This window comes from Pristis pectinata, chromosome 18, assembly GCF_009764475.1.
Source record: "Pristis pectinata isolate sPriPec2 chromosome 18, sPriPec2.1.pri, whole genome shotgun sequence".
In the NCBI taxonomy this organism is placed as follows: Eukaryota; Metazoa; Chordata; class Chondrichthyes; order Rhinopristiformes; family Pristidae; genus Pristis; species Pristis pectinata.
Window position 1 is genome coordinate 14636943 of NC_067422.1, and position 23047 is coordinate 14659989.

Genomic DNA, 23047 nt, shown 5'->3' on the forward strand with positions numbered 1-23047 from the left:
ATTTATTGCACTACTGGGTAATGTGTATTTTTAAAAAAAACAAGTGAAATTGAAGTCTTTTGTGGTGTTATGAGAAGTGACATTGAATAGTCTGCAAGATCTGCTGGTCTGACACTAGCAAAGTCCTGAGAGTGCTGGATTATGGGAGTATTACTGCATCCAGAACTGTTGCACACATCCTGACTAACATCCGTCAACTGATAATATCAAAACACATTTAACTGGTCGATCATCCCAGTTCCTTCAAAGTTCTACACAATCCTGGCAGCCACAACCCAGGAATAGTTCATTGGTTCCAGAGAATCATGAATAGGTTGGCCTGAAGCCACAGCAGGTTTGCTTTGGTTGCAAGTTTGTTCTTCACACTATTTGTGCACCTGCCCAACATCACATCATGAAATATCCAAGGAGAAGTAGGGTCGTTAGCAGAATACAGAAGAAAGTTGCAAATTTTACTGCTATGTTCCCAAAGCAACCGTACAGGGCCAGTGATTAGATATTTCTGTAGCATCTGGGGGTGGATCCTAAATCGGAAGAAATAGTTTGGCAAGGTTCCTACATTGTTATTGCAGTGTTGCAAGTTTGATATTGAACTCCAAGATAAAATGGATCATGCAAACAGTTGAGCTGATTGCTTGCATCTGATAGGGTGATGTAATTGTAGCAGCTTAATGACATGATTGAAACAAGGTTCTGCATGATTCAATGTGTCACTTTTACTCCTGGGATTTGTTGTACGTTGGAGAAGATTCACATAATTTTGGTGTGACGAGATGGAAATTCATCCCATTTGAAAGTAATTATACAGCACAAAATGTTCTATGCTTGACTGTTAATTAGAAATTCCACAGGGGCTCGTGAAAAACAGCTCTCACTGATGCCATTGCAGAGAAGGAATTCATGAGACAATAGAGGGGGCATAGTGTAATGTTGTAGAGTGTTACTCTGCACCTAACTGGTGTTACAGCTACCTGAAGAGTACAGGCAACTGCCTGTTACAGCAGTTTGGGTGATGGAACTTTGCCCTTGCAGAATTCACAAATTATCACCAAAAGATTTGGGATACAAAATAAAAATTCACTCTTACAAAATTATATGGAGAAAAAGGAAGTAAATAAACACAAATTTTATTTTTCAACTCTCATTTCTTGATGCTTGCACAGATGACGCAGCATTATGTTACGGAAAATCATGATGTGGACTGTTTTCTAGGAACGCAACCCCAGTAATGCGGAGGTCATCAGTACTTGATACGGCGGAAGTTAACTAATAATCAGTTCCCTTCCCCATCTCCAAATTAGTTAACGATTCAGGTGCTGTAATTTATTAAATACAGTAAATTACACAGAGAGAAATGGCAATTCTCCGCTGTGTTCACCCTAATGCCTCTGCATTTCATAAGTGAACCGTATCAGTGGTCTTCCTGAGATGGTGCCTGTTCCTTTGGTGTGGGTTGTCTTCTTCTGTATGATCTCATCTGATCTGGGGTGTGGTGTTTGTCGGAGTCATCACTGTCTTCTGCCACGTTTAGCATTGATCTGATGTGGGTTTAATCCTTGCCTGCCTCTAACTCTTAGGTGTCAAGTCCTTGGCACCAATGCCATTCGCTTTAGCAGCTTTTAAAGTTCACAGTAGCAGTCTTTTTGGATTAATCTATCGTTGATTCTTGTTTTGTGTTTGCTGGCTTTGATGAAACATAGAACATTACACTACAGGCCCTTTGGCCCATCATGTTGTGCTGACCTTTTAACGTACTCTAAGATCAATCTAACCATTCCTTCCCACATAGGCACATGGATGATAGAAAAATGGTGGGCTATCTAAGAGTCTCTTAAATGTCCCTGATGTATCTGCCTCTACCAGCACCCCGGCAGCACATTCCACGCACCCACCACTCTCAAAAAATTGCCTCTGATATCTACCCTGTACTTTCCTCCAATCACCTTAAAATTATGCCCCCTTGTGTAGCCATTTCCGCCCTGGGGAAAAGTCTCTGGCTATCCACTCGACCTATGCCTCTTATCATCTTGTACACCAATAGAAGATCACCTTTCATCCTCCTTCACTCCAAAGAGAAAAGCCCTAGCTCACTCAACCTATCCTCATAAGACATGCTCTCCAAACCAAGTAGCACCCTGGTAAATCTCCTCTGTACCCTTTCTAAAGTTTCCACATCCTTCCTATAGTGAGGTGACCAGAACTGAACACAATATTCTAAGTGTGGTCTAACCATGGTTTTATAGAGCCGCAACATTAACTCGCAGCTCTTGAACTCAATTCCCCGACTAATGAAGGCCAACACACCATACGCCTTCCTAACAACCCTATCAACTTGCGCAGCAACTTTTGAGGGATCTATGAACTTGGACCCCAAGATCCCTCTGTTCCTGCACACTGCTAAGAATCCTGCCATTAACCTTGTATTCTGCCTTCAAATTCAATCTTCCAAACTGAATCCCTTCACACTTTTCCAGGTTGACCTCCATCTGCCACTTCTCAGCTTCTACACTATCCACAACACCATCAACCTTCATGTCATCTGCAAACTTACTAACCCACCCTTCCACTTCCTCATCCAAGTCATTTATAAAAATCACAAAAAGCAGGGGTCCCAGAACAGATCCCTGTGGAGCGCCCGGAACATTACTGGTCACCGACCTCCAGGCAGAATGTGCTCCATCTACAACCACCCTCTGCCTTCTATGGGAAAACCAATTCTGAATCCACACAGCCAAGTTTCACTGGATGCCATGCCTCCCGACCTTCTGAATGAGCCGATCATGGGGAACCTTATCTAATGCCTTACTAAAGTCCATATACACCACATCCACTGCCCTACCCTCATCAATGTGTTTTGTCACATTCTTAAAGAATTCAATTAGGCTTGTGAGGCATGACCTGTTCCTCACAAAGCCATGCTGACTATTCCTAATCAGACTATGCTTTTCCAAATGCTCATAAATCCTGTCCCTAAGAATCTTTTCCAATAATTTGCCCACCACTGAAGTAAGACTCACTGGTCTATAATGCCCAGGGTTATCCCTACTCCATTTCTTGAACAAAGGAATAACATTTGCCACCTTCCAATCATCTGGCACTACTCCTGTGGCCAGTAAGGATGCAAAGATCATTGCCAAGGGTTCAGAAATCTCTTCCCTCACTTTCCGTAGTATCCTGGGATATATCCCATCTGGCCCCGGGGACTTATTTTTCCTAATATTTTTCAAAAGTTCCAGCACATCCCCCTTCTTAACATCAACATGTTCTAGCTTATCAGCCTGTTTTACGCTGTCCTCACAAGCATCAAGGTCTCTCTCACAGGTGAATACTGAAGCAAAATATTCATTAAGGACCTCCCCTATCTCCTCCGACACCAGGCACATGTTTCCTCCTCTATCCCGAATCAGTCCTACCTTCACTCGAGTCGTCCTCGTGTTCTTCACATATGAGTAGAATGCCTTGAGGTTTTCCCTAATCCTACTTGCCAAGGCCTTCTCATGCCCCCTTCTAGCTCTCCTAAGTCCATTCTTAAGCCCCTTCCTGGCTACCTTATAATTCTCTAGAGCCCTGTCTGATCCTTGCTTCCTGAACCTTTAAGTAAGCTTCTTTTTTTCCCCTTCACGAGATATTCCACATGTCTTGTCAACCATGTTTTCTTCACCCTACCATTCTTTTCCTGCCTTAATGGGCCAAACCTATCCAGAACTCCCTGCAAGTGATCTCTGAACAACCTCCATGCTTCCATTGCGCATTTCCCTGAGTATATCTGCTCACCATTTACACTCCCGAGTTCCTGCCTAATAGCATCATAATTCCCCCTCCCCCAATTAAATACTTTCCCATACTGTCTGCTCCTATCTCTCTCCAAGGCAAGGGTAAAGGTCAGGGAGTTGTGGTCACTGTCTCCGCAATGCTCACCCACCGAGAGATCTGACACCTGACCAGGTTCATTGCGTAGTACCAGATCTAGAATGGCCTCTCCTCTAGTCGGCCTGTCTACATATTGTATCAAGAATCCTCCTTGGACACACCTCACAAATTCTGCCCCATCCAAATCTTTTGCACTAAGGAGGTGCCAGTCAATATTAGGGAAGTTGAAATCACCCATGACAACAACCCTGTTATTTTTGCACCTTTCCAAAATCTGCCTCCCGATCTGTTCCTTGGTGTCTCTGTTGCTGTTGGGGGATCTGTAGAATACTCGCAGTAGAGTGATTGCTCCCTCCCTGTTTCTGACCTCCACCCATACTGACTCAGTAGACGATCCCTCCAGGACGTCTTCCCTTTCTGCAGCTGTGATACTATCCCTGATGAGCAGTGCCACTCCCCCACCTCTTTTACCTCCCTTGCTGTGTCTTTTAAAACATTTGAATCCCGGAACATCCAGAAGCCATTCCTGTCCTTGTGACAGCCAAGTCTCTGTAATGGCCACAACATTGTAGTTCCATGTGCTAACCTATGCTTTCAGTTCATCACCCTTGTTCCTGATACTACTTGCATTAAAATAGACACACTTTGACCCATCCAACTGACTGCAAATTTGCCCAATCAAATGCCTATCCTTCCCCATAGTCTCTCTACACGCTGCATCAACCTGTGCACCGACTGACCCATCCTCCGACCTATCACTGGGGTTCCCATTCCCCCTGCCAAACTAGTTTAAACCTTCCACAACAGTTGTAGCAAACCTGCCCGCAAGGATATTGGTCTCCCTCCAGTTCAGGTGTAACTTGTCCTTTTCGTACAGGTAATACCTTCCCCAGAAGAGATCCCAATTATCCACAAATATGAAACCCTGCCCCCTGCACCAATTTCTCAGCCACACATTCATCTACCAAATCAACCTATTCTTACCCTCACTGGCGCGTGGCACAGGCAGCAATCCAGAGATTACTACCCTTGAGATCCTGCTTTTCAGCTTCCTACCTAGTTCCCCATATTCACTTTTCAGGATCTCATCCTTTTTCCTACCTATGTCGTTGGTACCAATGTGGACCACGACTTCTGGCTGCTCGCCCTCCCCCTTTAGAAAGCTGTGGACCCGATCTGAGACGTTCCTGACCCTGGCACCAGGAAGGCAACGTACCATACAAACTAGTTTGTGAGGGGGAAGGGAACCGGAGGAGTAGGTCAGAGGAAGAAGGGGATGGGGAAAAGTTAGATCAAACACGTAGAGAGGCTTTGGGGAAGGAGAAGCAGAATACAGGCTATAAAAGTAGTAAGGTAGATGGACTGAAGTGTGTTTACTTAAATGCAAGAAGTGTCAGGAATAAGGGGGATGAACTGAGGGCTTGGATAAGTATGGGGGACTATGATATTGTGGCTATTACTGAGACGTGGCTGACGTCAGGGCAGGAGTGGATATTGAATATTCCTGGTTTTCGGTGTTTTAAGAGGGATAGGGAAGGGGGGAGAAGAGGAGGAGGGGTGGCGATACTGGTCAGGGACACTGTTACGGCTGTGGAAAGGATGGATGTTGTAGAAGGATCATCTCTAGAGTCTGTATGGGTGGAATTAAGGAACAAGAAAGGAGCAGTTACTCTACTAGGAGTATTCTATAGGCCCCCCGGTAGCAATAGAGATATAGAGGAGCAGATTGGCAGGCAGTGTTTGGAGAGAAGCAAAAATAACAGGGTTGTTATAATGGGAGACTTCAACTTCCCAAATATAGACTGGAACCTGCTTAGTGCCAAAGCTTTAGATGGGACGGAATTTGTTAAATGTGTCCAGAAGTGTTTCCTGATGCAGTATGTTGACAGGCCGACTAGAGGGAATACCATGTTAGATCTAGTTTTAGGAAATGAACCGGGACAGGTGAAGGACCTATTGGTGGGTGAGCATTTGGGGGACAGTGACCATTGCTCCATAACCTTTAAAATTGTCATGGACAGGGACAGGTGCAGAGAGGACAAGAGGATTTTTAATTGGGGAAGGGCGAACTATGAGGCTATAAGGAGAGAACTTGGGAGTGTAAATTGGGATGTCCTTTTTGAAGGAAAATATACCATGGAGATGTGGTCGATGTTCAGGGATCTTTTGCAGGATGTTAGGGATAAATATGTCCCGGTGAGGCAGAGAAGGAATGGCAGGGTGAAGGAACTGTGGGTGACGAGAGAGGTGGAACGACTTGTTAGGTAGAAGAAGGTAGCGTACGTGAGGTATAAGCAACAAGGTTCAGACAGGGCCCGTGAGGAATATAGGGTAGCGAGGAAGGAACTTAAGAAAGGGCTGAGGAGAGCTGGAAGGGGACATGAAAAGGCGTTGGCTAGTAGGGTTAAGGAAAATCCCAAGGCCTTTTTCAAGTACGTGAAGGGTAGGAGGATGGCTAGGGTAAAGGTAGGTCAGATTAAGGACAAAGGTGGGAGAATTTGCCTGGAGGCGGCGGAAGTGGGAGAAGTTCTCAATGAGTACTTCTCTTCGGTATTCACCAGGGAGAGGGGTCTTGATGACGCGGAAGGGAGTGCTGGTAGGGGTAATGTTCTCCAGGTTGTAGATATCAAGAGAGAGGATGTGTTGAAGTTGTTAAATAATATTAAGACAGAAAAATCTCTGGGGCCTGACGGGATTTTCCCCAGGCTGCTTCGAGAGGCTAGGGAGGAGATTGTTGAACCGCTGGTAAGGATCTTTGAGTCCTCGTTGTCCATGGGGATGGTGCCAGAGGATTGGAGGGTTGCAAATGTTGTCCCCTTGTTCAAAAAAGGTAATAGGGATAGGCCAGGGAATTATAGACCGGTGAGTCTCACGTCTGTGGTGGGTAAGCTGTTAGAAAGGATTCTAAGGGATAGGATTTATGAACACCTAGAGAATCATGGACTGATTAGGGACAGCCAGCATAGCTTTGTGAAGGGAAGATCTTGCCTCACAAGCCTGTTAGAGTTCTTTGAGGAGGTGACCAGGAAAATTGATGAGGGCAGTGCGGTGGGTGTGGTTTACATGGATTTTAGTAAGGCGTTTGATAAGGTTCCTCATGGTAGGCTTCTTCAGAAGGTCAGAGGCCAAGGGATCCAAGGAAGCTTGGCTGTGTGGATTAGGAATTGGCTTGCCTGTAGAAAGCAGAGGGTTGTGGTGGAAGGAGTGCCCTCGGATTGGAAGGCAGTGACTAGTGGTGTCCCGCAGGGATCAGTTCTGGGACCTCTACTTTTTGTGATATTTATAGATGACTTAGATGAGGGGGTGGAGGGCTGGGTTAGTAAGTTTGCGGACGACACTAAGATCGGCGGTGTTATGGATAGTGTGGAGGGCTGTCGGAGCTTACAGAGGGATATTGATAGGATGCAGAGCTGGGCTGACAAGTGGCAGATGGAGTTCAATCCGGAGAAGTGTGAGGTGGTACACTTTAGAATGACAAACTCCAGGGCAGAGTACTGGGTAAATGGCAAGGTACTTGGCAGTGTGGAGGAGCAGAGGGATCTGGGGGTTCATATTCACAGTTCATTGAAAGTTGCCTCACAGGTGGAAAGAGCAATTAAGAAGGCCAATGGGATGTTGGCTTTCATAAATCGCGGGATTGAGTTTAAGAGCTGCGAGGTGATGATGCAGCTTTACAAAACTCTAGTTAGGCCACACTTAGAGTACTGTGTTCAGTTCTGGTCGCCTCATTATAGGAAGGATGTGGAGGCTTTGGAGAGGGTGCAGAGGAGATTTACCAGGATGCTGCCTGGATTAGAGAGTATTGAATATGAGGAGAGGCTTAAGGTGCTAGGGCTTTATTCACTGGAAAGGAGGAGGATAAGAGGAGACATGATAGAGGTATATAAAATATTGAGAGGAATAGATAGAGTAGACAGTCAGCGCCTCCTTCCCAGGGCACCAATGCTCAAGACGAGAGGGCATGGCTTTAAGGTTACGGGTGGGAGGTTCAGGGGAGATGTCAGGGGGAGGTTTTTCACCCAGAGAGTGGTTGGTGCATGGAATGCACTGCCTGGGGTGGTGGTGGAGGCAGATACATTGGACAGGTTCAAGAGCTTGTTGGATAGGCATATGGAGGAGTGTGGGATGGGGGGATATGCGGGAGGAAGGGGTTAGGTAGTGTGAGGGTGGTTTGATGGACGACACAACATGGTGGGCCGAAGGGCCTGTTTTGTGCTGTATGGTTCTATGGTTCATCCGGGAGTCTCTTTCACGTCCACAGAATCTCCTGTCTGCCCCCCTGACTATAGAGTCCCCAGTCACCACCGCTCTCCGCTTCTCCCCCCTTCCCTTCTGAGCCACAGAGCCAGGCTCAGTGCCAGTGACCTGACCGCTGCAGTTTTCCCCTGGTAGGTCAACCCCCCCCCCCCCAACAGTGTCCAAAGCAGTGTACCTGTTATTGAGGGCAACAGCCACAGGGGTGTTCTGCACTACCTGCCTATTCCCTTCCCCTCTCTTGACAGTCACTCAGCTACATGCCTCCTGCAACTTAGGTGTGGCTACCTCCCTGTGGCACCTCTTCATTCTCCTGTTGGAGCCGAAGGTCATCCAGCCGTAGCTCCAGTTCCCTAACGTGGTCTGTAAGGTGATGCAGCTGGATGCACCTCCCACACATGTAGCTATCAGGGAGTCTTGAGATCTCCCAGATCTCCCATATCTGGCAGAAAGAACACACTACCAACCCTGGATCCATTGTCACTACTTTAGCTAGGGACTAGAGACCGAGAGTCCCGCTTCTCGCTTCAAGTCATGGCCCTCGCTACCTGGAAAAGAACCGGGTCCCGACACTCACCTCTTTATATGGCTCCCACTTCTCACACCAAGAGTTCTGCTTCTCGCTCCAAATCACAGCCCTTGCTACCTGGGAAATATTATAAGAAGCCTTGTAATTGTGGAAATGACAACGATATTTGTTTACTGATCACTCAAAGGTTTTTCTGATTTGGAGTCATCTATTACTTTTGAGAAAAATGTGAGGCAGGCATGTGGTAACAATGTTGTGCAATAATAGATCTGTTCAAACATGAGTAACTGGCTTATTTTTCTTCCTCCAGCAGTAAGACTGTTCACATTTTAAAAGTGGGTCTGTGGATAAAAGTTAACTTGCAAGTTTACCGAAGAATTATTCAAGTACTGTCGACTTAGTGAGGTTTGTAAGTAGTTTTTGACTTCATCATTCTTGTATGTTGGTAGTTAATTTTACAAAGTTAGACACAAAAGCTCTGGTAACAAGAATGATAAGTAGAAATGTGAAGGTGACTGGAACTGAGCAGGTTTTTCATTCTACTGGATGATTTTTATGCCAGAGGCTTGTCTGAGGCCCAAAAACATCACTCTGCACAAATACAGGATTACTAAAACCAAAACCACACAAACTATGCTTAAATTTTCAAGTTTTGGCTGACCTCAAATGTGGTATACCCCAGGCAGAGAGGGGTGTGGGGAGGAAATAGTTTCTTCATCTCACGTGGGAGGAGAAGAATGGGAAAATTAGGATAATAAATTCCATTCCTCGTACCAACCGATGGTTAATGGGAGTGAATGTTTCTGCTCTCTTGTCTGTAATTTGGACTGCTTTGCAACCGAAGCCAATGGATAAATTGATTTTATCTATGATATCTTGCAGCAGGGCATCTATGATGTCTTGCACCACTGACAAGACATCTGCTGTGGAAAGTTGCCTGTTTAATTTGGGCTGCAATTAATCTTGCACTTTTTATTCATAAAGCTTCTTATTTATACTTCACTCTGTTTTTAGAGCCACTAACAGGTTTATGCTTGCTTTGAATATTTTTGCAAATATATTCATTATTGCATTTTAATTTTAATTACCCTTTACATAATCTGTCGTGGCCTGTAACATTGTTGTTTGCTTTCATTTAAAGGCTTCCCCAATTAGAATCTGTGCCAATTCCAAATTCGTGCTCAGTTATTTACCTTTTTTTTGCCAGGTTTCTTAAGTTCCTAAGTTCCTAATGTTATTGCCTGATCTCTAGAATAGCCTAAGATTGCTGTTGTATGCTATTGTTTATTCTAATCAGTAATAACCCTTTTATAAAATCTGATCGTTAATTCACTTCATGCAAATGTTAAAACACTGCCCACATCCTCTGTACACCCCTTCCTTCAGACAATTTTCCTGTGCCGTAAGTCTCTTAACTCAAGTGCATTTCAGAGTATGTAATATATTGGAGTACATTCCCGTAAACTATTCCTTTGCAGCTGTTGACTTGTTCTTTGCTTTTTCCATATTATTTTCTTATGGAAGGAGGCCATTTGACATCAAGTCACCGTCAGCTCTCAGAGCAACCCCATCAATCCCATTCCCCTACTTATTTCCCTGTAACCTATACTTTCTAACGTGGCCATCAGCTCTAGCGTCATTCTCCTGCCCCTCACCTACACCAGGGACAACTTACAGTAGCCAATTAATCTATCAGCACTACTTGGGGATATGAGAGGTAACTGACATTGGGGGAAACCCACATGGTCACAGGGAGGATGTTCAGATTCCATACAAATCACTGGAATCCAAAACAAGCCCTAGTTGCCAGAGCTGTGAGGAGGCAGAGCTAATTGTTGCATCACTGTGTTGGTCTTTATAAATAAGAAAATAAATTTCTAATTAATTAGCTATTTTACATAACAAAAAAAAATAGATTGGATGTAATTTATGTTGGTGTGAATTTTTTGGCTGTTTATTTCAATATTAATAACACTATTCATTCTCAGAATTCTGTTTTGCCTAGATAAGGAGTGTTTAATCTTGGGAAGTAAGTTTTGGAGTTTGGATGTGTTTACCTGCCGCACACATCCTGTTGTAGCGTGTTATCATGAGTGGTTGGTCAATCAGTTTGTTTATTAAGTTTATGTTCCAGAGTCACTTAGAGGAACTGGGTATTACTTCTATATGTGTGAGGAAAGAAATGTGATTGTGTTTGCAGGCTGAATGGAGAATTGAATACTTACGCAGTCATTCTTGAGATGTGAATTATAGTAATCACGATAATCAGTTATACAAATTCTGATCATTTAACAATCGTGTTTGTTGTTTTGGAAATTAGAAGTGCTCCTGAGGCACAATGTTGAGAGATTGTTGAAAATGTATTACGTGGCCTCTGCTTTCTGCTGCACTTTTAATCATCTGTTAGTATTATGTTCAGACTTGTAAAATAGCAGATATACCTACATTAAGCAGATGTAACATTTATGAAATGAACATTATTAAACATTATTACGTAGTTGGTGTTTCAGCTTTGTGTTCCTCAAGGTCAGATTATTATTTGTTGTACATTAAGATCAGCCTCCACTTAAAAATCGCCTTTGCATTTTAAGTGCAGAAAATGATACAGAACAACATATTTCTTGCTCCAAATGATTCACAGTACTTATTTTTATTTTCAGATTTCTTGTGTTTAGTTTTAATGTCAAATGAAATACAAGACAATTGTGCAGGTTATAACATCAGTCATGAAATTATTGAACATTTTAATGTGGTGATAATGTTCCTTTAAGACTAGCTTGAATTTGGACAAAAGCGGAAACTTGATGCCTTGCAAAACTCAGCAAGACCTATAAATAGGAAACATTTTTTTTGTGAGCTTTTCACAGGGTGTATCTTCCATCCTTGGCTCTGTTCATGAAGAGTAATCAATCCAAGCACTTCTAAAATTTAGAAATCATTTCACAAAGCTTTTTCAACGAGAGCAAAGAACCCAGTAAGTGAACAACTAACAGATGGTGTGGGTTTGAGCATGGGAACAATTTCTTCTTTCATTTATCAGATGTGGTTATTGACTTTAGAAGAAAGAGGAAAATGGTAATCTCCTCGTCTTCAAGTATGCACAGTTGTTTACACCTGTGAAATTTTGTTCCACTGTTGATCCACCCATAATCTGTCCATTATATACAAAGCACATTTGCATAGATCATGATCACCTGCTTGCTGAGAGTTATTGGAAGTTTCTGACATAGAGAAGTATATACTTGCTTCTTTACACAAATGTTTTAATTGCACAATATTGCAAGTTAAGTTATGTGAGAGACATTTGTCCTTATTACTGTCATTGCTGCCTGAACTCTTGTGCCAATTTAGATGTTCAAGTTACCATTGGCAGGACATTTGATGTGGAAAGTTGCCTGCTTAATTTGGGCTGCAATTAATCTTGTACTTTTTATTCATAAAGCTTCTTATTTATACTTCACTCTGTTTTTAGAGCCATTTACAGGTTTATGCTTGCTTTGAATATTTTTGCAAATATATATTCATTATTGCATTTTAATAGCTTCATAGTATTTCAAATATGACTGCATATTGATTATGTTAGGCTTTCAGTGTATAAAAATCATCTATATAATCCATGTTTTTAAGAAATTGTATTTCATTTGTGAATTATCTGATGGAAAAATAGTCTTAATGTCAGTTGATTTGAAGTAGCTGTTTTGCCTGTTGCTTAGAAGATATCAGTATGATGATACTGCAGCAAACTTTTTCTGACATGGTCGGGATCATATATATTTACATCCTGATTTGACTTCAGAAATAATAATTTTGTAAATATTAAAAATCTTTACGGACTTAAAAGCCATAAACTTGTAAATAAAATATTATTTACAAAGGCATCTAGTTTAACCAGAGCACTTCATTAATTGGTGTGATGTTCTTAAATCGTTAGCTATTCAACAATTAGATTATTTTTTATTGAGACCTCCCAAAATCTGTCATTTGTGATTTTTTTAAGTAACTGTAGTAAACCAAATTCTCAATACTTTTAAGAATGTAAAAGAACACTTCTTTATTTGGTATTCTACCAAGACATCCTCTTGTTTAGCATTTTGCAACATTTGTACTTTATGAAGATGGAAAAGAAACTATGTGCTCTAATGACTTGTTGTTGTTGTTGTATTGGAATCTTTCACATTCTGCTGCTCGTGCATGTGTCATTGCTTTTAAAAAAATGTTTTGGGTCACCTCCTCTGAATCCAGAGTGTGTTGTCAGGTGTTATGTTTTCTTATCACAAATAATATAGGTTGCATGTAGTGACACTTGTACAGGCAGAAAGAGTGTAATTCCCATGTCAGTCAAGCTGGTTACATTGCTCTAAGTGAGTAAAATTGATTTTATGCAACTAGCTTTCACACCTTGCAGATTTCTGGAGAAGTTATCTTGCTTTTACTGGGGGGAAAATTACTATTGTTTGTGTCCTCTGCTGTTTAAATAACCAATAACATTGGTTACGCCACACTTGGAATATTGTGTCCAGTTCTGGACACCACACTACAGGAAGGATGTGGTAGCACTACAAAGAGTGCAGCAGAGATTCATCAGGATATTGTCTGGACTGGAGGACTTTAGTTACAAGGAGCAATCGGGTAAGCTGGGACTGTTCTCTGAGGAGTGCAGGAGGCTGAGGGGTGACCTTATAGAGGTTTATGGAATTATGAGGGGTGTAGATAGAGTAGTTTGGTCACAGGCTTTTTCCAATGGTTGGGGAGTCTGAAAAGCAGGTTTTTCACAGAGGATGGTGGTATATGGAACAAGCTGTCAGAGGAGATGGTAGAGGCAGGTACAATCACAGCATTTAAAAAAGCATTTGGACAGGGACAGCAATAGGAGAGGGATACAGGCCAAATGCAGGAAAATAGGATTAACGTAAATAGGCATCTTGGTTGACATGGATGAGTCAGGTCAAAGGCCTGTTTTCTGTGCTTCGTGACCCCATGACTCCAAATAAATCCTGCTTTCTGAGTAAATTGACTTGTCTGTTGCACAACAGACTACACCTCTCTGCCCCACCTCCAACTCTGTGGCTGCTGTGGTATAGTCAGTAACTTATCTGAATATATTCCAAGCAACCAATGAATCACCAACACCTTTATTTTATTCCTTACTAAGAGATGAATGTTTTACCATCCAGTTTTAGGTCTAGAAGTGGACTTACCTGGGCTGGCTTTCTGAACTACTTTTGCATTAATGTGTCATGTTGAAATTAATCCAGCATTGGTGAAATACGGTTAGCTATGGAATGAATCATTAAACACTTTGTTTCCAATTCATCAAGTTTTAATTGGACCAAAAGTCCTGAACCAACTTGTTGCCCACACACTTGAATACGATTCAAACATTTACTCAATATTAGTAGATAAAGTCCAGGCCATCTTATAATTTGAATAGTGAGCCATAAATGAGCTCAGGTAAATTGGTGTATTTGTGGGAAACAATGTTAATGGACTCTTTACTGTTAATTACAGTTTTAGACAGTCTCAGTTATTGCCACTGTGTGAGGTTAATTTAAAGCCTAATCTCCATAAAATTAATAGCACTACAAAGCCAATCTCTAAGTATACTTGGCAGTGTTCTGCAGTGTGGCTGAGTTAATCTTCCTTGGGATAGTGGGATTAGTTTCTGGAGTGTTGAGTCGATGAGACACCATCAGTCAGCTCCCATTATGTTCCCTCTGTTGGTTTCCCACTTTCATGTGAACAGTTATGTCCTGTGGAGATCCTGAAGAAGAGTCCTGACCCGAAATATTGACTGCCTGCTTTTCTCTACAGATACTGCCTGGTCTACTGAGTTCCTCCAGCATCATAGTATTTTTCATCTAGATTCCAGCATCTGCAGTCCTTTGTTTCTCTAACAGTTATGTCTGCTGAATGACCTGCCTCTCTGCCTTGTTTAGTATGGTGAGTTGGGCAGTACCACTGAACTTCCCATTGTAACCATTTCTCTAACCTTCACTCTTTGCCTTCAATATAGATGCGAACACTTTCACGTCTAAGGTGTAAGCAAAACAGAAAATAGCAATGCAATCTTCCACTAACCATAAAGGAAAACACTTTTAATAAAAAGATTATATGTGAAAGTCATACCTACTTTGTAAATAAATTTCTGATGTGTAATTAACATTGAGGTTTTATAGGCTGATTATCTGAAAAGTTACATGGCTTAAGTTTACTTCAGTTCCAACCATTTCCCTGCACATGGCTCAATTTTGGACTTGTGTTTTGTGTGAACAGCTTTCACATGCACGTAGTTTCAGGACTTGAGACATTTCTCCCATATTGCAGGTACCCTTTATGCAATTTTCAGAATGGACGTGGACCAATCAGCTGTCGACTCTTGATGTTCATGCTCGACAATGTTTTCTCACATCTCCTTCCATCCCTCTTCATCTAACTTGATTATAAAAGCCTTCTGCTCCTTTCTCCCCCGTTTATTTAACTTCCCCTTCCACACAGTAGCGGTCCATCGCAAGTGTTCATTAGAAAGTTCCACATTCTAACTGCACTTTGGTAAAGATGTTTCTTCTGAATTCTGTGTTGCATTGTTATTCCATATGTTGCACCTTTGGCTCCAGCTTCCTCATTATAACCAATAAGTGCAGTCATTAAGACAGGTGCTTGCTTTCTGCCTGGTGCAGAAAGATTGCATTGAGCTTGATTGACATGTGCAATAAATGGGAGATCTTACTGGTGTAGTTTGGGGAAGTGAAAGATAACTGCCAGTCTGTTTGTTCTTCTACATATAAATAAAACCATATACAGTGGAGGAAATGGGCACAAAGTTAATGTGTCGCATGGATGAAATGTTTGATATTCTGGACACTGGCATGAAAGCTGACGGACATGCATATGTTTCGCATGTTGTGTTGCCTTAGGATAGCTTTAGGGAAGGTAGCAAAGAATTGGGTGATGGCAGAATGGACAAGAGTAGCTGTCAAACGCTCTTCGCAGTAAGACCAATTTGCGGCACACTTGTTCAAAGTGGACCAGTTATTTTGTCAAAGTTATTTGTATTTTTTGCCCTGATTGACATTGTCTATCTTGCTTAATGATCACAGGTGACGTTTGTTTCTTGTATTTCCTTATGACAGAGAAGGGGGACCTACAGCCCATCGATTTCATGCCAACTAAATTAAATCAAGGACTTCAATCGTACTCTTGTGGAATATATGACCACTGTTAAACTCTCTTGAAACTGATAGCAATACACAAAAAGTGCTGGAGGAACTCAACAGGTCAGGCAGCATCCATGGAGGGAAATAAACAGTCGACGTTTCGGGCCGAAACCCTTCATCAGGACTGGGAAAAAAGAAGGCAGAAGCCAGAATATGAAGGTGGGGGGAGGGGGAGGAGCACATGTAGGCAGGGGATAAGTGAGTTCGGGTGATAGGCGAGTCCAGGTGAGAGGGGGAAAGTAGGTGGGTGGGGGAGGGGGGGAAGATGTAATAAGCTGAGAGGTGATAGGTAGAAGAGGCCAAGGGCTGAAGAAAAAGGAATCCAGTAGGAGAGGGCAGTGGATCATGGAATAAAGGATGGAGGAGGGGAGGAGAGGAGATGGGCAGGTCATCAAGGCTGGGGAAGGGAGCCATAGGAATAAGGGAAGACAAAGGAGTTGGGGGAAGAAAAAGAAGAGGTGGAGTTACCAGAAGTTAGAGAAATTGATGTTGAGGCTGTCAGGTTGGAGTCTCCCAAGACGGAATATGAGGTGTTGTTCGTCCAACCTGCATCTGGCCTCAACGTAGCAGTAGAGGCTGCCATGGATAGACGTGTCAGTATGGGAATGGGATGTGGAATTGAAGTGGGTGGCCACCGGGAGGTCCTGGCTGTTGCGGCGGATGGAGTGAAGGTGCTCAATGAAGCGGTCACCCAATCTGCATCGGGTCTCACCGATGTACAGGAGGCCACACCGGGAGCACTGGATGCAATAAATGACACCCTTGGACTCATAGGTGAAGCGCTGCCTCATCTGAAAGGATTGTTTGGGACCCTGGATGGTGGTGAGGGAGAACGTGTAAGGACAGGTGTAGCACTTGGTGCTGTTGCAGGCATAAGTGCCGGGGATTTATCGGTGGGGAGGGATGAGTGGACAAAGGAGTCATGGAGAAAGGGGGTGAGGGGAAGATGTACCTGGTGGTAGGATCCCATTGGAGGTGGCGGAAGTTGTGGAGAATGATGTGTTGGATAAGGAGGCTCGTGGGGTGGTAGGTGAGGACAAGGGGAACCCTGTCCCTGTTATGTCGGCGGGGGGAGGGAGTGAGGGCAGACGTGCGGGAAGTGGAGGAGATACGGGTAAGGGCAGCATTGATGGTGATGGAAGGGAAACCTCGGTTACCTAAAAGGAGGACATCTCTGATGTCCTAGAATGGAAAGCCTCATCATGGGAACAGATGCGGCAGAGGCAGGGGAACTGGGAGAACGGGATGGCGTCCTTACAAGTGACAGGGTGGGAAGAGGTGTGGTCAAGTTAACTGTGGGAGTCAGTGGGTTTGTAGACAGATGGTTAATCTGTCTCCAGAGATGGAGACAGAGAGATCCAGAAAGGGGAGAGAGGTGTCGGAGATGGACCAAGTGAATCTGAGGGCAGGGTGGAAATTGGAGGCAAAGTTGATGAAATTGACGAGCTCAGCAGGGGTACAGGAAGCAGGAAGCAGGAAGCAGAAACTGACAGTTGTTTTCTTCTTTAAAGTCAGTTAGAAATACTTTTCTTTTGCAGTCTTAATTTCTCATTTGCAAAATTTCTTGTTGCAAAACTGTAGACAAGGCCATTGATATTTATAGATTTTAGTAACAACAGGATGCAGCTGAGGCTAGGGTTGGTCAGACAGGCTGGATGAGTTCCTGGACATACAACCCTGTGATGTCTGTAAATGTTCTTGCAATTACCTGAGCAAACAAAACGTTGTGCTGAGTATTTTTTGCTTAGGATTTTGTGCCAGCAGCTTTTGTATCCAAGAACCAGTAGGATAGCTATGAACAGTTGAACAAGTGGAGAAACAGAAAGCAACTTGTGGGAGGGACTTTTAGTCTGTCAATAACTAACAGTAACTCCCTGAAGTTCTACTGAGAAATAACTAAACTTGGTAGCATTTAGATTTTTGCAATAATCAGCGACAGTATACTGACTTGCTGTTAGAATTTGTGTATTATCCTATATGTACTTTCTCTTAGAAAATTACTCTCAACATTTTCCTTATGATACAGAGGAGACCATTTGGCCCAGTGAACAATATTAAATTTTCTGGCTGGCTCACTGAACAATATTAAATTTTCCCAGTAAGCAATTCTCCCCATGTTCCCGACAACTCCACCTCTCCCCTATCCACTTGATGCAATTTACAGCAGCCAATCAGTCTCAGACGTGCAGGTCTTTGGGATGTAGGAGGAAACCCAAGCAGTCACAGGAAGAATGTGCAAACCCCAGCACTGGAGGTCAGGATTGAACCTGATTTGCTGGAGCTCAGAGACAGCTGCAGCACTGGCAGTGCCACTGCAACTGTACGTTTTGAGGTGGCTGAAGAATTCTGTACAGGACCTACAGACTCTGCCACATATGGGCAGGTGGTGCATCACAGGCAGGGGATGTGTACCTCTGGATGCTGTGCACTCCTCCTGCACTGTGCTCCCATTCTAGAGACTTGTAGGCAGAATCCTCCCTATACTGCATAAGGGAGGGTCAAGCACCCCGGTTCATATAACTTTGAACAAGCTCTGTCTTCCTCTTTACCTTGCTTCTTAGGTCTTTGTGAAGTTGATAACCTCTGAGCTTGGGGACTCAGACTGATATGACCTGCACTTGGGCTTCACAGTGCAAGTAACTTTGGGGAGTTGCATGCACGCTACAGGTCATCGTAAATTTAGCTTGGTTTTCACACCTAAACCACTTACAAGACACTGTTAACATGTATCCAGGGCTTGGACTCAACAAGAATTTATTTTTCATAGAATTAAATTCAACCATATAAGGCGGCCATTTGGCATCAGTCTAACTGCTGTTACTGCCTTCCTGCTGTATACTGTACCTGTTCTTTATTTTATATTTCACATTCTATATTTTACCTTCTTTCCTCTTCAAATCCCATCCCATTCCTTTCAACAGCAGATAGTGTTGAAGCACCCAAAGCCTTGGTTCAAAAGTCCTTCTCCCTTCCCTCTCGTTTCTCTTAGGAAGGATCCTAGGTCTCTGGACAACTGTGTATAGTTTTGGTTGCCACATCTAAGGAAGGATGTGCTTACTTTGGAGAAAGTGCAGAGAAGATTCACTGGTTTGATGCATGAAGAAAGATTGAGCAGGTTTAGGCCTTTATTCAAATGAATATCGAATAATCAGAGGTGATCTCTGAAACGTAGCAGATTCTGAAGGGTTTGACAGGATGGATGGTGAGAGCATGTTACCCAATGTGAGGAGACCTAGAACCAGGTGGTCACCCATTTCATGTGGAGGTGGGGAGTTTTTTCTCTTAGGGTGTTGTATATCTTAGAAGCTCTCTACCCCAGAGGGCTGTGGAGCTATTGAATATACTCAAGCCAGAAATTGACAGACTATTTAAACTACAAGGGAGTTGTGAGGTATAGAATCAAATTTATTATCACTGACATATGATGTGCAATTTGTTTTGTGGCAGCAGTACAAAGACATAAAAATTACTATAAATTACAGAATAAATAAATAGTGCAAAAAAAAAGGAATAATGAGGTAGTGTTCATGGACCATTCAGAAATCTTATGGCAGAGGAAAGAAGCTGTTCGTAAATTGTTGAGTGTGGGTCTTCAGGCTCCTGTACCTCCTCCCCAATGGTAGTAACAAGAAGACAACGTCCCAAATGGCGAGGGTCCTTTGTGATGGATGCCACATTCTTGAGACTCCCAACTCTTGAAGATGTCCTTGATGGTGGGGAGGGTTGTGCCCGCGATGAAGCTGGCTGAGTCTGCAACCCTCTGCAGCCTCTTGCGATCCTGTGCATTGGAGCCTCCCTACCAGGCTGTAATGCAACCAGTCAGAATGCTCTCCACAGTACATCTATAGAAGTTTGCAAAAGTCTTTGATCTATGGAGAGAGAGGAGGAGAGGGGTCAATTTGATTGGATCAGTTGTAATGTTATTAAATGGCGGAACAAGCTCATGGGGTTGATTGGCCTCTTGCTGCTCCTGTTTCATGTGTTCTGCTTCTTCCTCAATGGCTCAGCAGTTGAAACCATCTTTTGTCATTTATGAAGAGTAATGTCCCCACTTGCCTTCACTTGTACTTTTTAATTGCTCCGCTCTGGATGTTGCTCCAGGGCTGTGGGAAGTGTTGGCCATTTATCACCCCATTCCCCTTCTTGATCTCAAAGTCGAGCTGAGTTTATTGTCATTTGCACAAGTACATGTATGCACAGGTGCAATGAAAAACTTACTTCCGGCAGCATCACAGGCACATAGCATTAGATACACAACATTCATAAGAAAAACATAAAGTAAACATGAATTGTACAAAATTATACAGAAAGAACACAATTAGAACAAAAAAACCAAAGTCCATTGTTGTACAAAATGGTCATAGTGTTGCCATACTGAGGTAGTGATTAGAGTTGTGCAGATTGGTTCGAGAACCAAATGGTTTAAGGGAAGAAGCTGTTCTTGAACCTGGAGGTGTGGGACTTCAGGCTCCTGTACCTCCTGCCTGATGGTAGCTGTGAAAAGATGGCGTGGCTCAGATGGTGGGGATCTTTGAGGATAGATGTTGCCTTATTGAGGCAGCGCCTCCCGTAGATACTACCGATGGTGAGGAGGGATGTGCCCGTGATGTATTGGGCTGAGTCCACTTCTCTCTGCAGCTTCTTACATACCTGTGCATTTAAATTGCCTTATCAGACCATGCTGCAACTAGCAACAGTACATTTGTAGAAGTTTGTTGGACTGTTCGGTGCATACTGAACCTTCTTCCTTATCCCCATTCTGTTTCAGAACAAGCACTCCCCACCTCCCATTTCCCCAGCAACTAATACCAATTCACTTTACTCCAAACCAGCTTCGCGCCTCCCCCTAAACTTCCCTTACTTAGTCTCCACTGTTGGGGTGAAAATAAAAAAAATCTACAGATGCCGGAAATCTGAAATAAAAGCAGAAAGGGTCCTTGAAAATGTTCACAGCTTTTCTTTGTGCAGATGCTGCCTGACTGCTGAGTTTCTCCATCATTTTGTGTTTTTAAACCATGGTCAGGGTCCCAGCTATTTCTCCATCAGTTGGTCCTGTTTCCTGTCGCTCCCCTTTGGACCAGCTCTCTGCAGCAGGGGAGTGAATGGCTCGATACAGGTGGCCTCTCGGCTAACAGCTGGTGATGTTGTGAAAAGGGAGGGGATGAAAGGGAGGCTGCTGCTGGGATGAGAGATTTAAACAATGAAGTTGTCCCAGTTTAGATTCTAAGAGTCTCTGGGATAATTGGAGAAGGCTGCCTAACCCATGTTGTGAGAGAGAGGTCATTGCTCCGAAAATAAGGAAATGCAAGGATATGTCAAATTTTACCATGGTGGTTACTGTGGGGCAAGAGTATTTGTATGTGGTCATTGCCAGAATCACATATTTCTCAATGCTTAATTTCTTTGTCCTTTTAATCTGCGTGACATAAATAATGGTGAAAAGTACTTTTGAATTTCTATGCACAAAGAAGGGTCAACGTTTAAGAGTACTGGGCTTTACAATGAATGCGGAAAGCACACCTCCTTCGGAGATGCACTAAAACACACTGTCCCACGGAATGCTTTTGGCTTGTAATTGTACATACTGCAAAAGCCTACACTTGCCCATTGTTAAAGTGTAGCTGCATTGTGAAACTTGTAGAGGCACAAATCCTTTTTAACAAAACAAGGGTGGGTTAATTTTTTTTCAATGTGCATGAGAGCCATTAAAGGTCAATACATTTTTTTCTTTTCAAAATAATATGCTTAACAATAACAAATCTTTATGTATTTAATAAAACATCCAAACCATAAAAACACATTCTTTTAGTACTGAAGAGAATAAATTTGTACAGCACTGAAACAGACTCTTCAGCCCATTACGTCCATGCCAACCTTTTTTCCATCCACACTAATCCCATTTGCCTGCATTGATACCATATCCTTCAATGCCTTATTTAAGTGTCTGTCTAAGTGCCTCCAAAATGTAGTGATTGTTTCTGATTCCACCACCTCATCTGGCAGCACGTTCTAGATACCAACTACTCTGTGTGTGTGTGTGTGTGTGTGTGTGTGTGTGTGTGTGTGTGTGTAAAAAACCCTCAGATTCCCTTTAAAACTCCTTCCACTCAACTTAAACTTATGCTTTCTTGTTTTTGAGACCCCAACCATGAGCAAAAGATTTTGACTATCTACCCTACCTATGCCTCTCATAATCTTCAGGTCATCCCTCAACCTCCTTCGCTGCAGGGGAAACAAGCCCAGTCTATCCAATCTATCCTGATAACTAAAGTCCTCCAATCCAGATAACATCCAGGTAAGTCTCCTTTGCACTCTCTCCAGTGCAACCACATCCTTTTTGTGTAGCAGCCAGAACTGCACACAGTACTTAAGTGTGGTGTAACCAGTGTTTTGTAAAGTTGCACCATAACTTCCTAACTCTATTCTCTGCCCCAACCTATGAGGCTAGCATGCCATATACCTACTTTGCCACCCTATCGACCTGTGTTGCTACTTTCAGAGAACCATGTACGAGGACCCCAAGGTGTCTCTGTTCAATGTTCCTTATTGCCCTACCATTTCCTGTACATGTCCTACCCTATTTGATTTCTCAAAATGCATCACTTTGCACTTGTCGGGATTAAATTTCACCTGCCAACCCTCTGCCCAACTTTCCATCTGACCTTAGACAACCTTCCACACCACCGTCAATTTTCATGTCACTGCAAACTTATTAATCATACCTCATGTATTTACACTCAAGTTGTTAATGTATATAATAGGCATCAAGAGTCCCATTACCAATCCCAAAGGGACACCACTGGTCACAGACTTCCAAGCAGAAAAGCATCCTTCCACTGCTACCTTCTGCCTTGGATCCAATTAGCTGGCTTGTCTTGGATCCTATATGCCTAATCTTCTGGACTAGCCTACCATGTGGGACCTTGTCAAATGTCTTACTAAAGCCCATATAGACAATCTCAACTGCCCTACCCTCATCAATCTTCTTAGTTACTTTAAGAAAACTTAATCAAATCAGTGAGGTAGAATTTTCTCCACACACAGGCCTGCTGACTATCCCTGATCAGCTCCTGTCTTTCCAATTGTACATAAATCCTGTCCCTTAGGATTTTCTCCAGTAACTTTCCTACCACTGATATAAGGCCAATGTTGGAGAAATCTTTCGGAGGTGCAACAATGA

The 23047-nt window shown here is 43.0% G+C and overlaps 1 protein-coding gene across 10 annotated transcripts in view; it reads left to right on the forward strand.

The window, feature by feature from the left end:
* The window catches only part of LOC127579967 (transmembrane channel-like protein 6), an 87125-nt gene that overhangs the window by 18297 nt on the left and 45781 nt on the right, over positions 1–23047 (forward strand). For 2 of the 10 annotated variants that reach the window (XM_052033078.1, XM_052033068.1), the window contains exon 2: positions 8964–9058. The exons of 2 other annotated variants lie outside the window; for them this stretch is intronic. The gene's annotated coding sequence lies outside the window, so the exon portion shown is untranslated. Of the gene's footprint in view, positions 1–8963; positions 9063–14558; positions 14594–22068; positions 22163–23047 lie in introns of those variants that run through there. 6 more of the 10 variants (XM_052033071.1, XM_052033070.1, XM_052033076.1 and 3 more) reach the window with 6 other exon arrangements.